Raw genomic sequence first — 13,719 nt, forward strand, 5'->3', positions numbered from 1 at the left:
TAAAGCAGCAGTCCCAAGGTGACAAAGGACAGCCAGAATGAATCTGAGAACTCACGAGTGGTGCTGCTGTACAAATTCATGCCAGATTCCGGAGGCCCTGCCCTCTCCACAAATCCATGCTGCCTCTGGTGGAAAGAACCAGAACTTACACACACAACAAAGACACAAGAACACTTGCCTGGCTACATCCCAACAACCCCAGTTGCACCTGTGGCACGGAACAGGACTGCAAAAGTAAAGAACTCAGCAGGAAAGGCTTCCAGAAGGAGGTGAGTTTTTTAGTGGGTTTGAGAGGAGAGGTGTTAGCATATGCATGGCTGTCAAGAGGCAGAGGGTTTCAGATGAAAGAACTCATCTGTCCTCATGCCAAGACTCATGCCAAGGCTGAAAGGGGCAGCCACTGTAGCATATCAAAGCAGTGTCCTTGACTCAGGATGAAGGAGGTGAGTCAGTGTTTGGGAGAAAACAGTAAATAAATGGGCTGGGAAGGGAACTGACTGCAGGATAAAATCATGTGAAACCCTTCCTATGATTACAATTATATTCAAATATTAGTAAAGTATGTATCAAAAATCAATTTGGAACAGAATGAAAATCTCGGGAGTGGGTCCTAGACGTCTTATAACAACCACTCGGGGATGATTCTCCCGATTTGCCTGTCCTGAGGGCTGTTCCCAGTCTCAGCTCTCCTCCCCTGTGATGTAGCTCAAGCTTTTGGTGTATGGGGGCTGGGGCCCCTTTGCCACATCATTCCTTCCTGGAGACATCCTAGTAGGATCAAAAGGTACCTAAGCCAGGGAAAACAATAAATCTCAAGGAAATGGGACTCCTGGAGCTGGGAAATTCAGAAGAATTTGAGAAAGGGGCATCAACACCCCAGAAACATGGTGGCATGCATGATTCTTATTTTGCTTAAGCTTTATCAAACAATATATTTTAACAAGTCTTTCCATCTGCCAGGTTCAATGTTAAGCAATTTAATAATACATTATAAATAAATAAATTCTTTTTCAGTTAAAAAAATAATAATACATTACATCATTTAACCTTCAGAGCAATTACCTAGACTAAAGGCTATCCCCATATTACAGATGAGAAAAATGAGGCTTAGAGGTCCCACAGCTAAGAAATGGACTCCACAGCCCACTGATTTAACCATCCTGCTTTGCTGCCTTGATTTCTTCTTCCTTATTTGTGTTTTCCTATTATTTTTCACATGTTATGTTTGTATACTTGTCAGCTCCAAAAACTAGAAGTTTCTTAAAGTGCAATGATCAAGTCTAATTCATCTTCTGACACCCTTACCCCCAGCACCTGATGGAGACTAGCAAGCACATAGTAAGTGCTTAATATACGTGAGCTAGACAGAGCTTTGTGACACAATAATCATTCACCTTGTATACTTAAACCCAACAATTCTTGCAGATATTCAGTTTCCAGCTAGCAAGTAGACGAAGTGGATCCTTTCATTGATATAGGACCATGGTCAAGTGTGAGGGTCTTGGAACCCAATAGTCACAGGTTTGAATCCTGCCTCAGCCACTTCTTAGGGGTGTCATCTTAGGCAAATGTTAAAAGAAAAATTAAATAAATGTTACAATTTATTAAGGGTTATCCATTAAAAAAAGCACTGCTGTTGGGGCATGAAAAATAGCTGAGAAAGTTTATGATTCAGATGCTTAAATATATATATTAAATATGTATTTTACAAAAGTGGTAGATGCGTTGTTTCCCAGAAGAGTTCAGTGTCTTGTTAGCAGGCCTGCTGACCCTCTCAGGCCCCTCCTATTGAGAAAGACTCAGCAGCAAGAACAGGGACTAGTGGTTAAATGTTAACTTGTGTTTATTTCTCTACAACTGCCTGCTGTTTAATTTGGCTAACCCAGTGAAGATTCTTTCGTAAGCCTGTGTGTAATTTCTAAACACCAGACCTTCGACCTTTACACACATGCTAAACATTTATAGAGTGGGAGAGTTCTCCTTTTTCTCCATCAGTGGAGTGAATAAATACCAACATCCTCCCCTCCCCCCCAAAAAAGTATTCTTTGATCTACACTACAGATAAACCGGTAATAATTCATCCTGATCAGCTAAGGGCTGTAAAGCAGATTCTTTGACAAGCCAGTTAATTTCAGAGGGTACTGGGGCTTGTTTCTTCCTGATGCTGATTTAGATTCTTAAAGTCATAGAACTTTAGAGCTGGAAAGAGATCTTTTAAATTAGCTCGTCAAACTGTCCGATTTTAACAGACAGTTAAAATCTGTTAAAACCAGATGAGAAAACTGTGAGCTGCAGAGGGAAAAGGCCGTGTAGACGCATGTACAGATGTTAAAGAAGAAAGAGCCATATAGGAATTGCTTTGTCACAACAATTTCTACAGCATTTTAAGTTTTCTGTGGTATCGCTTTTTGTTTTCCTTTATAATCTGGTGATGCAAGTATAGTGTTTGAGCCTGGAATTACAAATCCGTGGACACTGATGCTGTTTTGCGCTGGCATCAGAAATATTTGAGAATCACTGCTGCCCCCTGCTGGAAATTTAAAATCTCCAGGTTATGTGGACTTCCTTTGAGTCAAAAAAATTAGAAAAGTAATATTTCCTTAGGTTAAAAAGTTTAAAAAGCATGAAAGGGTATAAAGAGAAATATGAACTCTGCCTCCTTTCAATCGTATTTCCCAGTGATAACTGTCATTAACAATTTTTGGGGAATATTCTTCCATATTTTTTCTACTTATGTGTATTTGTATATACCTATGCATAAGTATATATATTTTATACACAAATAGGACAATACTATATGCACTGTTTTGTAACATGCTTTTCTCTTTTTTCCCTTAATTTATTTTACTGATTTTCAATAGGTAATACATTCAAACTAATCTAACGTTATTTCAATTATACCTCATTTTATTTATTTTTATTTATTTATTTATTGTTGCGTTGGGTCTTTGTTGCTGCGTGTGGGCTTTCTCTTTGTTGCGGTGTGCAGGCTTCTCATTACAATGTCTTCTCTTGTGGCTGGGCACAGGCTCTAGGCGTGCAGGCTTCAGTAGTTGTGGCATGTGGGCTCAGTAGTTGTGGCTCATGGGCTCTAGAGCACAGGCTCAGTAGTTGTGGCACACCGGCTTAGTTGCTCTACGACATGTGGGATCCTCCCGGACCTGGGCTCAAACCCATGTCCCCAGCATTGGCAGGCGGATTCTTAACCACTGAGCCACCAGGGAAGTCCGCTCATTTAAAAAAAAAAAGACATATATCTTGAACATCTTCTCAAAGCAGTATATATTGACCAACCTTGTTTCTTTCAATGGAAGAATTATATTTCATTGCTTGGGTGCATCATAAATTATTCATTCAGTCCTCCTTTGATGGAATAAAATGTCAGTCTCTATAAAAGTAAGGACTTTATTATTTTTCTTGTTGTCACTGTTGTCTGTTGTAATGAGAATAATGCTCAATAAAATTTGTTTAATGAATGAATGGACATTCTCCTAGTTTCAAGTATTTTTCTGTTTCAAAAATGCTGCCCCGAGGGCTTCCCTGGTGACGCAGTGGTTGAGAGTCTGCCTGCCGATGCAGGGGACACGGGTTCATGCCCCGGTCCGGGAAGATCCCACATGCCGCGGAGTGGATAGGCCCCTGAGCCATGGCCGCTGAGCCTGCGCGTCCGGAGCCTGTGCTCCACAACAGGAGAGGCCACAACAGTGAGAGGCCCGCATACAGCCAAAAAAAAAAAAAAAAAAATGCTGCCCCGAGCCAGCAAGCCACAAGTAAGGAGCCCGCTGGCTGCAACTAAGGAGCACAAGTGCTGCAAATAAGGAGCCCATCTGCCGCAACTAAGACCTGGCGCGACCAAAAAGAAAAAAAAATGCTGCCCCAAATAACTTTGTGTCTATATTTTGGGGCATAGGATAAAATCTAGGAAGAAATGTAGGTTCAAAGGCATGCAAATTTAAAATTTTGATAGATGGTCAAATTGGTACTTTTAATGAAGAATGGGTCCAGAGGTTTAATAATCCTATCATTCCCATCCCTGACTGGGCATCAAAACCAGAATCTCCCAGAGAATTTAATTTAAAATAACTCCTTTCTGCACATTCCCTCTCTGTTCTAATTCATTAGCTGGGGGGAGGGAATCTGTATATTTAACAGCCCTTCCCTCCCCACCGTGATTCCAATGCACACTCAGGATTACCTACCCACTTCTTGCTACACTGCAGCAGATGGAAATGTGCTCCTCTATCCTAATCTTAATATGGTTACTCATTTGTTATTCAACTGATGCTTATCGAGTGTCTACTGTGTGCAAGACCCTATGCTCTCTCTCCCAGAGGTAAGACTGTACAGGGGATGTGGTATGGATTTCACCACTCCGGTGGGTGGTAGCGCTGGGGGTGAGTGGGTGAGTTCCTTGGCAGTATGTGTGCTGACCGTTGGCTGGGGTTTGGGGAGGGAGCAGTGTGTGGGTGAAACTCAGGAATCCTGCAGCACTACAGTGGCAGGAATTTTTAAAAGGCCCAGCCCTGCCCTGGGTGACATGTCTGTCTCTAACAGACATGGAGCCAGCCCAATTCTAGGTCTTCTTAGGCAACTGCTACTGGGGGTCCCCACAAGCAACACATGGGGCAGGGCACAGTGCTTTCCCTCTGGGACCTTCTAAGCCAGATAAAATATAGTGCAGATGAAACACACATGGGAAATGCGCCATGGACAGCCAACAGATTGCGGTCATGAAAAAGGATGACAGATTCCACCGTAATTCGCGACCCACCCAAATGTCACATCCTCTGGCAGTTCCTGACACAAGCAGGTGTGGTTTCCATGTACTCCATAGCACTTAAAATATAACAACAGAAAGAAAAAAGGAAAAAAACCCCAAATCTTCTACTACTGCTACCTGAGGCTTATTATGTCAAAACTTCTAGCTGTTTCACTGGGCGACCCCATTATATTCTCCCAATAGTGCAGGGAACTCAGGGAAGTTAAATGACTAGACAAAGGCCACACAATTTGTTTAACAGAGTGGTCTTCATAATTTTTCTGCTTGCACATGCCATCAAATGATTTTGAAAAATGGTGTATCCCTAGAAACAGACACACTTCTATGGCCATGTAATTTATAACAAAGGAGGCACCATAGAGAGTAGGAAAAGATCTTTTTAAAAAATGGTTCTGGAATCCCACTACTGGGCATATACCCTGAGAAAACCATAATTCAAAAAGAGTCGTGTACCAAAATATTCATTGCAGCTCTATTTACAATAGCCAGGACATGGAATCAACCTAAGTGTCCATCATCGGATGAATGGATAAAGAAGATGTGGCACATATATACAATGGAATATTACTCAGCCATAAAAAGAAACGAAATTGAGCTATCTGTAATGAGGTGGATAGACCTAGAGTCTGTCATACAGAGTGAAGTCAGAAAGAGAAAGAAAAACACTGTATGCTAACACATATATATGGAATTTAAGAAAAAAATATGTCATGAAGAACCTAGGGGTAAGGCAGGAATGAAGACACAGACCTACTACAGAATGGACTTGAGGATATGGGGAGGGGGAAGGGTGAGCTGTGACAAAGCGCGAGAGAGGCATGGATATATATACACTACCAAACGTAAGGTAGATAGCTAGTGGGAAGCAGCCACACAGCACAGGGAGATCAGCTCGGTGCTTTGTGACCGCCTGGAGGGGTGGGATAGGGAGGGTGGGAGGGAGGGAGACGCAAGAGGGAAGAGATATGGGAACATATGTATATGTATAACTGATTCACTTTGTTATAAAGCAGAAACTAACACACCATTGTAAAGCAATTATACTCCAATAGAAATGTAAAAAAAAAAAAAAAATGGTGCTGGGATCCCTGTATACCTATTGGGGAAAAAAAATGAAATTGGACCTTACTTCACGCCATAGACAAATATCAAATCCAGGTGGATAAAGACTTAAAGGTGAAAGGCAAAAATCTACAGCTTTTTAGAAAATAGTATATTCATGACTTATGAAGGAAAGAATTTCTTCAACAAACCACTGACAGCGCTCATGATATAGGAAAAGAATGATAAATTCAATTACACTAAAATTACACAGTGGTTCTTAAGTATACTACATAAAGAGTATAACAGGGCTTCCCTGGTGGCACAGTGGTTAAGAATCCGCCTGCCAACGCGGGGGGACACGGGTTCAAGCCCTGGTCCAGGAAGATCCCACATGCCGCGGAGCAACTAAGCCCGTGCGGAACAACTACTTAGCCTGCGCTCTAGGGCTCGCGAGCCACAACTACTGAGACCACGTGCCACAACTACTGAAGCCCTCGCGCCTAGAGCCCGTGCTCCACAACAAGAGAAGCCACCGCAATGAGAAGCCTGCGCACCGCAACGAAGAGTAGCCCCCGCGCGCCGCAACTAGAGAAAAGCCCGCATACAGCAACTTAGACCCAACACAGCCAAAAAAAAAAAAAAAAAAAGAGTATAACAGATAAACCATAGAGTGAGAGAAAAGATTTGCAACAAATATAACAATATGCTCAACAGACGGCTGCAGTATTAGGCTTGGGCAGCAGTGTTAAATGGAACTGCTTTGGAAAGCAGCTTCGCATTCTTTGAATGTATATTATATTTTACAAGAAAAAAAAGAAAAAGAAAAGAAACTACTGCCTAAGAATATGTATCTCCTTGCACATTTTAAAGTTGACATCTAAAAGTTTTTCATCTTATTTACTTTTTTTTTTTTTTAATTGTTACAAGAATGCCCATAGGGCTTCCCTGGTGGCGCAGTGGTTGAGAGTCCGCCTGCCGATGCAGGGGACACGGGTTTGTGCCCTGGTCTGGGAAGATCCCACATGCCAAGGAGCAGCTGGGCCCGTGAGCCATGGCCGCTGAGCCTGCTTGTCCGGAGCCTATGCTCCGCAACGGGAGAGGCCACAACAGTGAGAGGCCCGCATACCGCAAAAAAAAAAGAATGCCCATAGCAGCCGTATATGTAAGTGCCCCAAGGTGGAACCAGCCCAAATATCTATGGAGAATGGATAAATTGTGTATTTTCATACAATGAAACACTACTTAGCAATAAAAAGGAACAACAGGGATGAATCTCAAAAACATGGTTATGCAAAAGAAGTCAGACACACAGAGTACCTTCTACATGATTCTGTTTATATTAAATTCAAGAACAGACAAAACTAAGATGTATGAAACCAAAAGAGCAGTTGGGGATGCGGACTGACTTGAAAGAGGCATAACGGAACTTTCTGGAGTGGTTCATCATGTATTAACTAGATACAAAAGATGTAATTTCTGCACATTACAGGTCTTAACATTTAAAAATAAAATTGTTATAGCACTGTCATAAATATATCCAATGAAATATAAATACCATAGTGACTTGATATCCACTATCATCCATTTAAAAATAAAAAGATATGGACAGGGGGGCTTCCCTGGTGGCGCAGTGGTTGAGAGTCCGCCTGCCGACGCAGAGGACACAGGTTCGTGCCCCGGTCCAGGAAGATCCCACATGCCGCGGAGCGGATAGGCCCCTGAGCCATGGCCGCTGAGCCTGCACGTCCGGAGCCTGTGCTCCACAATGGGAGAGGCCACAACAGTGAGAGGCCCGCGTACCGCAAAAAAAAAAAAAAAAAGATATGGACAGGGACTTCCCTGGTGGTGCAATGGTTAAGAATCTGCCTGCCAATGCAGGGGATGGGGGTTCAAGCCCTGGTCCCGGAAGATCCCACATGCCGTGGAGCAACTAAGTCTGCGCGCCACAACTACTGAGCCTGCGCTCTAGAGCCCATGAGCCACAACTACTGAGCCCGCGTGCCACAACTACTGAAGGCTGTGCGCCTAGAGCCCGTGCTCCATAGAAGCCACTGCAATGAGAAGCCCACACACTGCAACAAAGAGTAGCCCCCACTTATGCAACTAGAGAAAGCCTGCGTGCAGCAACTAAGACCCAATGCAGCCAAAAATAAACAAACAGATAAATAAATGAAAAGATATGGACAAGCCCTTATCGAACAGTCATTTGGTTTTCTGTTGTTGTTGTTTTGCTGTTTTTTGGGGGGGGTTTTGGCCTTGCCGCAAGGCATGCAGGATCCTAGTTCCTGGACCAGGGACCATATCGTGCCCCCTACACTGTAGCAGAGTCCTAACCGCTGGACTGCCAGGAAATTCCCCTTTTCTTTCCAGGTGTTTTTTTTCCCATACATTTTAAATCATTCTTTTTCTCCTTGAAATCTATGTCTCCCACCAAATACTACTCTGAGGTAATATATTTTTATGTTTGAGAGTTCCTTATTCATCACCTTATTATTCTGCAACAATGTACAACTTAACCTTAAAAAATATATTATACCCACAAGGCTCTAAATATCAACAATTTTCTTTGGGCTTAAGTTAGCATTATGATTATTAGTTATACATTAATAATATTGATCAAAGCAGCATAAAATTATTCCCACTGAAAATTCATCTCTTAATGAATAAGAGAGTAGTTAATGGGACCTTAGTTAGTCTTTTGAATTGTGCCTTTATTTACAACTAAACTCGGATTCTAAGCTAGTATCATACATCACAGTAAAATTTACATGGTAATGCCTTATCTTTTGCAAAGTGAGAGAAAGATGATTGGGACAGGGAAACACTCAGGATCTCTGACCTTGGTGTGTTCTCAGATAGATTAGTTTTAAGAATGAGAACACATGAAGGCTGATCCCTCTTGAAAAGGCTTCATGCCCAAGGATACATGTAATTCCAGTTTGAAAACCTCCAGTTTAGAGTGCGATGGAGATGGAATTCTAACCCAGGTATGTCTGACTCCCAGCCTAGATTCTTTCAACCTGCCCCATACAATCATAATTTATTCCTTATCACTTTGGCTTGAAAAACCATTTCAGAAGAATTTATTTGCAGGGCATGGGGTGGTGGTGGGACTATAGAAATAATACATAACCATTGCTCAGAATTAAAATATAGTGTCATTATTTTTACATGTTGGTTGCCCCCATCCAGACCTTGAACTCCTTGAAGGCAAGATTACTGTTTTATCTACAGAGTTGTATCCCTAGAACCTACAGAGCTTCTACTCACAAAATAGGACCTCAATAAACATAGAGCAAATGCCCATGGAGAACAAGACCATTTTCGAGTCTCTGACCTGCACGGATAAGGGACCCAGATTTGAAGAGGTGAAGCCAATGAGTAGCTCGGCTTTGCAGTTTAAGCTTCCCATTGTTTCCAACAGTACCTTCCTCCATTCTTAGTTACAGAGAGTGTTTTCCCAAGCTAACATCCAATGCTTGGTGCCCTTGGCTTCAAGACAATTCCCTCGTTTAGCCTCCCAACTAGACTGCCTCTAATTCCACCTCAATGCCCCCCTCTATTGAATTTCTGTCACTCTCACTGCTGACCACAGAGAACTTTGGCCTGGGGGGGTTGGGAGGGACTAGCTAGGTGTGTCCTTGACACAAACGTCCCTTGTGCTGAATCAAAAGGCCTGAAGAACTCCAGTCCACGTTGGGCTTCATTCCCTCTTGCTGTTCTCCAGCCCACAGAAGCCAGAACAGTATTTTGCAGACCTTTAGCACTCACATGTCACCTTCACAATATTTGGTACCTCCACAGGCCACCTGTACTCACATCACATTTTCTTTATATTACTCATTTTTTTTAACCTAAATACCTACTCAAGCTTTGTCCTGAGCAATAATATCCAACAGTAACAGGCTTGATTGATATATACATATTTCAAGTGCATGTTTTCAAAAATTCATCATTATTAATATTTTTAATGTTGGTGCACCATGCAAGACAATCTCATGTAACGTCTGACAGAAAATGCTGTCCTAGACAGGAAGTTAGACTCTGGAGCTCTCTTGAGCTTCTTCTATGAGTCAGGCACCATACTAAGGCTTCATAAAAGATAACATTATTGGAGATCTTTTCCCCTACTCATTGGAGAAAATTAGGAAAACATAGAAAAGTCTAAGGAAGAAAAACTTGAAATCTCTTGTCATTCTATCTTGGTTAATAGCAAACATATCTGGATCTAAAATCTGACTCAAACATACTCATTATGGTATCTTAGACAAGTCACTTAACCTCCTGGAGTCTCAGTTTATTCATCTTTAACACTGGTAAAATGAGACCTCTTTTATAGGATTTTGGTGAAAATTAAATGAAATGACAGATGTAAGGCACCCTAGCATAGTAAGTGATAAATAGTGAATGTGCAAAAAAATTTTTATATGATTATTATTTCCATAAATTTGTTGTCACATTATATGTTTCTATCTTTTTCTCTTCTTATTATATCTTGAGCATGAAATAATCTTTGGGTCCATAATTATTTATTTATTTTATGAGGGGCATAATTTTTAGTACCGAATAAAATTCCTTACTATGAATGACTTAGTTAATTTTATTATCAGATTGTTTCAGTTCTAATTTTTTGTACATAATAAGTAATCCTGTGATGAAAAATCCTTGTACTTAAATCTTGGTGCTCATTTATGATTTTTCCATAGGATAAGTTTCTAAAAAATGGAATTTTTATGGCTCTTGCTTTTTTTTTCTTTTTTCTGAGTTGGTCTCCAGAAAAGTTGTACTGATTTACCTTCTCACCAGCACTGGCTGAAAGTGCCTGTTTCACAGCACCCTCCCTGACACTGGGTATTAGTTATTTGTTAGAACCTTACTGATTTAACTGGAATATATCAGGCATTGTTTATAGGCCTTATTTCATCTTCACCACAACCCTCTGAAGGGTCCATTTGGTAGCCTCTCGTCCTTGATTGGGAAAACAAGGCTTCCAGAGGTTAAATTCTTACCCAAGCCAGTACAGGTATACATCGTTTTATTGTGGGTCACAGATATTGTGTTTTTGGCAAATTGAAGGTTTGTGGCAACCCTGTGTGGAGCAAGGCTACAGACACCATTTTCCCAAGAGCATTTGCTCACTTTGTTTCTCTGTGTCACATTTTGGTAATTCTTGCAATATTTCAAAATTTTTTATTAGCATTATATTTGTTATGGTGATCTTTGATGCTACTATTGCAAAGAGATTATGATTCACTGAAGGCTCAGAATGACAGCATTTTTTAGCAATGAAGTATAATTAAAGGGGACCTCCCTGGTGGTGCAGTGGTTAAGAATCCGCCTGCCAATGCAGGGTACACAGGTTCGAGCCCTGGTCCAGGAAGATCCCACATGCCACAGAGCAACTAAGCCCGTGTGCCACAGCTACTGAGCCTGTGCTCTAGAGCCCTTGAGCCACAACTACTAAGCCCACATGTCACAAGTACTGAAGCCTGCGTGCCTAGAGTCTGTGCTCCGCAACAAGAGAAGCCACCGCAATGAGAAGCCGGCGCATCGCAACGAAGAGTAGCCCCCGCTCTCCGCAACTAGAGAAAGCACACGCGCAGCAACGAACACCCAACGCAGCCATAAATTAACAAATTAATTTAATAAAAGAATGCATTAAAAAAAGTATTATTAAACTAAGGTGGGGTTTTTTTTGGCATAACGCTACGCACACTTAATAGATCACAGTATAGTGTAAACGTAACTTTTATATGCGCTGGGAAACCAAAAAATTCGTGTGACTCACTTCATTGCGGTGGTCTGGAACCAAACCTGCAACATCTCTGAGGTACTCCTGTTAAGTTGTTGGGCCAGGATAAGCCTATTTGGTCCTTAACATGCTGACTGTGGCTTTTCCCCTATACCACACTGCCTCCTGCTGGTGCCCATGGAGAGGGGATGAAGCCCTGAAATTCCTCAAATCAGATTCCTTAGATGAGAGTTAGGTATTTGTGATAAGAAAGAGAGTGATGTTGGGACAACCATATAATGGTGGGACTTTGAAAAATGGGGAGAAAACTCATCAAGCTTTTCACTTAATATTTATGCAATTTATGTGAGTTATACCTTAACTTAAAAAAAAAGAAAAATGAGAAGATTTTTGATAGAGAAGAGGAGGAAAGACTTTTCAGGCAGGCAATGGCTGAGTTAATAAAAATAGCTCACACTTACTGAGTCCTCACAACAAGCCAAGCCCTTCACTAAGGGCACTGGAAATAGTAATTCATTTAAGTTTCATACAATCACCATGAGGTACCTCTATTATTTGTACTTGACACATGAGGAAACAGGGGCACAGAGATGCATAAGTAAGTAACTTGCTCAAAGTTACACGTCTAGCAAATGGAACAGTCAGGATCTGAGGCAGGTAATTTGGCTCCTGGTTAAGGCAGGCAGACTGGGATCACAAAGTAGCCACACTCACCAAAGATCTGTCAGACTGAGAGGCCTCTTCCCCTATTCTGGAATGTTCACCATACAAAGATTTTGTCAGATCAGGATACTGTACAGATTAAGGTCTGTGTCTAATTCATTCAAGGATCCATCATGTCATTTCACATCCTCACTGATGCTGTCATTTGCCCTCCTGAGTTGTCCTTTAGTGGCCCCAAACTTGATCTTTGCTGATTCTAGTCCAGTGGGGTTGGCAGAACAGCTTTTGAAGCTAGACCAGTTACTAGGCCTCCCATGGAGGGGGCACACCCACCCACCAGAAATGGGATTTCTCTATTTAGTCCAGATACTGGGTGGTGAATTCCAAGAGCATCAGAGATACCGATAGTTGGCTTACATCCTATATCCCCACTTCCTTCCTACACCACTGCAGGCCTATCCAGTCCTTTGGAAATGCCCCTTACTCACCCACTCTTCTGCCTGTGGAAGATATGGTAGATGTGGAAGATAGTGATACACACAATGAAGAAGTGGGGAACAGGCTCTCCAAGGTCAGTGTGGCAAATCCATCACAGAACTGCAAAGAAGTAAGTAAAGGCTCAGGAACATGTCCAGTAAGGTGGAGGATGGAAGTGGATTTGGAACTGGGGTTGGACAAGAACAGACTTGAAAAGGAGAAAGGGACCTCTCCAGGCCTATCTACAAGGATAGAAAGGGACAAAAGAACTCAGGGAAATTATCCTGTGCAGTCATAAGATTATGTAGTCAGCTGTTCTGTATCTAGAAAATCATGACACAAACATGTAAGAAATGGGAGGCAGCTGTAAGAATGTTCCTATTTGAGTAAATGTAGTTTGTTGGTGGACATGAAATTAAATTTCAGTAAATGTAATTTGCTGGTGGTACAGTTTTTCAACATGTATCAAAATCCTTACGTGCCTACTCAATTCCATCCAACCTCAAGAAATGTGACAGGCCCTGGGCTAGGTTCTGGGATGCAGGGTAAAAAGGAAGACAGAGTACCAGCCCCCAAAGGAGCTAACTGTGAAGAACGTATTTCAGGAAGGGTGAAGTAGGAGGTGCTAAGGAGGGAGCAGCAAGGGGATTTAACCTAATCCAGAAAGTCAAGAAAGGGTGAAATGTCTTCTAAGTGAGGCTTGAAGAACAGGAAGGATTTAGTTAGGCTGGAATGGACAAGATGAAGCCTCTGGGCAAATTGAGTAGTAGGTGAAAAGGAAATGATAGAAGTTGTATACACACACACACAAAACGTGAGCCCAAAATGAGGTTGGCAAATAGGCGAATTCTTCAAGCTTTATAAGTCATTTTAAGGAGTCTGCACAATGTTCAAAATAAAAGGGAAGAGTGATGAGTGAAGGTTCTGATCCGTGTTCTACTGTGTATTCGACTCAGTAATTCTACTTTAAGGAAATTATCCTAAGGAAACAATTATGAATTTC

The 13,719-nt window shown here is 41.8% G+C and overlaps 1 protein-coding gene across 3 annotated transcripts in view; it reads right to left on the minus strand.

The window, feature by feature from the left end:
* The window catches only part of NIP7 (nucleolar pre-rRNA processing protein NIP7), an 82,581-nt gene that overhangs the window by 33,687 nt on the left and 35,175 nt on the right, over positions 1-13,719 (minus strand). The gene's annotated exons all lie outside the window — the stretch shown is intronic.

The sequence above is a fragment of the Stenella coeruleoalba genome (assembly GCF_951394435.1).
Source record: "Stenella coeruleoalba genome assembly, chromosome: 20".
Taxonomy (NCBI): domain Eukaryota; kingdom Metazoa; phylum Chordata; class Mammalia; order Artiodactyla; family Delphinidae; genus Stenella; species Stenella coeruleoalba.